A 4,025-nucleotide genomic window follows, 5' to 3' on the forward strand; every position below is an offset into this window, starting at 1 on the left:
ATCTTTCAGATAAACAGGTTATAATTCTTCACACGAATGCTTTCGATCCTAATTACAAACTTATCTTTATGCAGAAATGTTTAAAAAGGATGTTAATTGGAGAACAGAGGGTGATGCTGAAGACAGGGACTAAAATAGTAGAATAAGGAAGATGGTCGCTCACAAATCACATCACTTCTTTAGGACTTCATTTCTCCGTCTATAAAATTTGTTCTTTGGGCACGTTCTTTGGCGGACCTGTTGTATTCAGAACACCTGTGTGCTAATCCTGGCTCCACCATTTGTTAACTGAATGTACTTTCCAAAGGGAACAGCATTTTCTGCCTAACTATCCTGCCAAGGTCCTTCTAAGACTTAAATGTGTATGAAATAGCTTTATAAATTATGAAGTACTATCTGAGTCTAATCTATTAACATTTATTACTGTTTCTCTCATTTCCAGAGTGGGCCGACTTATGGGAAATACACAATGAATTGTTTCTTAATTAAATATTTGTAAATTGTAAAATGATGGTCGATGATTCTGTTCCACCGAAATTTATGAGGAAATGACTCCATAATATTGAATGTCATGTTGTTTTATTTTGTCACTATTATGTATTGATATATTTTTCACAAGATCCACATTCTTTGTTCAATAATATGTATTTTTATGTAATGTCTTATAACATTCTTCTTTTCTGTCTTTCAGGAGAAAAATAATATTTTCTTTTACCAAAATTCTGCTTCTTTGAACTTTTATCGATGCTGGACTTTTTGAAAAAGTAAGTTTCATGAAAATAATCCACTATGCATCCTGAATTTTGAATTTCCTGTAATTAGCACTTGAAGTGATTTTCTCTGCCTCTCGCTCGCTCTCTTATTTGATATCAAGGCGAAGGCCCATCTAATTATGAGCTTTCAAAGCAACTGCTTAGGAGAAGGCTTATTTTTTTTCTCATTTTTTTTTTTCTTTGCAGAAAGAAAAGTCAAGAAAAGTTCTAGCTTCTAGTTAGCTGTTAGTGGCACAAATCTGGATTTGGTGGAGCCTTTCCAATTTCCAGACCCTTCCAGTTTAATATGCAAATTTCAAGAGTTTGAGTGGCGGAGAATGTAATCCTATTATAGTCTCAAATTTATCTCAGTCCTAAGAAATCCTGATTAGCCTTTCTTATTAGTATGTCTGGTGGTTTTACATACTTCCATGTGAGAAAATAAGATTTTGTCTACAGCTGCTTCCAAGGCTCTCTTCTGTCAAAGAAATATCACAGCATAATTTCTTTTACTTCTGAATTTGAGTTTTAGTAATAAAATATCTAGATAGATGTTTTGCTACATAGCTATTAAGTTAAAAAGTTTTCTATCCATTTGGAAAGTGAATCCACATAGAAACTTAATCATTTGCGATATCTGATCTATATCATTACATTCACCATCTAAACCACTCCACAAAATAAACACACATTTATTCCAGTTTTAACCCGTTTTAGATATAGGTAATGAGTCATGTGAACTTTGCAAGTGCTCATATCCATTTAATATTGTTTAAAGTGAATTGGGGACTGAAGCACGCATTAATGTGTAAGATTATTCCTCAGTGCCATAAAAGAGTAAAAAACATGGGTTTGGAGTCATACCTTCCTGGGTTTGGCTATCATTTTCCCAACCAAGGCTACACTTTTTTCTTTCTTTTTTTAAATTTTATTTTTATTTCCACTACAGTTGACGTTATTTTATTTGTTTCATGTATACAGCATAGTGGTTAGACATTTATATAATTTGCATAGATATCCCCCCAATAAGTGTAGAACCCACCTGGCGCCACACATAGCTATTACCTATTATTAACTACATTTCCTTTGCTGTACGTCATATTCTCATGACTCGTCACTGCTAATTGTACTTCTTAACTGACCTTTTTCACCTGGCCTCCCAACCCCTCTCTCATTTGGCAATCACCAGTGTGTTCTCTGTATCTATGAGGCTGTTTTTGTTTTATTTGCTCATTTATATCGTTCTTTAGCTTGCACATATAAGTGAGATCACATGGTATTTGTCTTTCTCTGTCTGACTTATTTCACTTAGCATAATACTTTCTGGGTCTATCCATGTTGTTGCAAATGGTAAAATTTCATTCTTTTTTTTTTTATGGCTGAGTAATATTCCACTGTATATGTGTACGACTATTTCTTTACCCAGTCACCTGTTGATGGCCGCTTAGGTTGCTTCCACATCTTGGCTATTGTAGATAATGCTGCAGTGAACATAGGGATGAATTAGTTTTGGATCTTTATTTATCTGTGAAAATGGAACTAGTTATACTTAATACTAATTGTTATTGTTGCAACAGTAAATAAGTTGTGTCCCCTGCCAGTGGTTACCACAGGTCTATTCATATACTCAGCATTGGATGGTCGCTTACAAATAATACTTTCATTTCCCTTTTCTGTCGATTTCATTCTGCTAAGAGGCAGTTATACTGCCTATAGGTCACTCACACCGTCACTTAAAAACTATGCAGTAATTCCAAGCAGTGGAAAAAAAGCTTTTCAAAACTCTACAGAATAACAATAGAGAGTAAAACCAAAAAATGTGAATCTTGTTTAGCAGGAAGTTTAAATAAAATTAGTGTCGGATAGTTTACAAACATAAAATGAAAAGGAGCACTTTAGTAATATTTCAATATCGCTAAGCTTAAATGTCCTAAGATGAGTATAAATTCCTAAACACTGATTAAGAAAAAGAAATTCCAAATCAGAAGGATAAGGGAAAGGAAGCAATTATTAAAGCTCTTTGAATCTAACCTTTTTGCCGATGTAGTGTGGAAGATTAAGTATCAACTCGGCCTGTCAAAGACAAGGAGTTCTTTCTTTCTCCAGCACCCTAACAAATAGAGCACGGCAAGTAGGGACATCACGCTGGCCGGGCTTAGCCTTTAGCAGGACAGGCAGCTTCCTCCCTGGTCTCTCAGAGCCTTAGGGTGCATGGAAGAAGCCCAGTGGCCCACAGGGAGAGGCTCTGAGGCCACGTGAAGAAAGAAAATGACGCAGCTGAGCCCAACCTTTCAGCCATCCTTGCCAAAGAAACAGGAATCTGGGTGAAGGTAGCTTGGACCCTCTAGATTTACCCAAATCCACCAGCTGAATACCGTAGAATGGCCTCAGTAAATGCCACGCAGAGCAGAAGAGTCACCCAGCTGAGTCCTGCTCCGTTCCCTGACCCACAGAGTCATGAATATATCATGATTTTTGTTTCGGAATGCTAAGTAATAGGGTAGCTGGTTACACTACAATAGATAACAAAAAATATAGAGAGGTAGAGGAAAATAATCTCTTGCTGGTTGCAATTACATACACAGTTGGTTATTGCTTTTGCATGCATTAACTGTTAAAAGAGTAATCCTATTGTTTGAGCAGATTAATTGACCCAGAGTTTTTTAATATGTATAGATAATCTTAGCAATCATTATTGCTCTTTACCGTTTTTGTAAAAATCATGAGCGGACACAGGAAAATCAGATATTTACGGAGGCAGCATGTGTATTTATAGGAAAAACAAGGTTCTCTAGCGAAAAATCTGAGATAAAAGATTTGCTCTGCCACGCCTTGGTGACTGTCTGTGATCAAGTCACCGTCTTTCTGGATTTCAGATTCTTCATCTATACAATGATCTCACCAGGTCGCCTATTCACTGGTTGCCTTCGGTTCTATTTGAGAAATCTCTAAGTTCCTGCTGTGTCATTGTTTTGCATGTTTTCATGAGATGGTCAGTCAGGTGCCGCCACAGAGGGGACACAGGAGAGGTGCAAGGAGACAAAGTTTATTATAGTCACAGGTCCTAGAGAGTCAGAGTCACGAAGTCCCCACATGGGGCGGGGGGGTGGGGGTGACCCCCAGGGAGCGTGTTCACCCAAGCAGGCGGGGACCCGAGAGCATAGACTGTGGGCAAAACGCCAGGGATTCCATTGGTGTGTCTGAATGTCACTGGGTCACAGTCAGGGGAACGTGAAAAGGGAACCTTGTGGCTGGGACCAGCCTTATCATACT

This window comes from Pteropus alecto, unplaced genomic scaffold (assembly GCF_000325575.1).
Source record: "Pteropus alecto unplaced genomic scaffold, ASM32557v1 scaffold21, whole genome shotgun sequence".
NCBI lineage: Eukaryota > Metazoa > Chordata > Mammalia > Chiroptera > Pteropodidae > Pteropus > Pteropus alecto.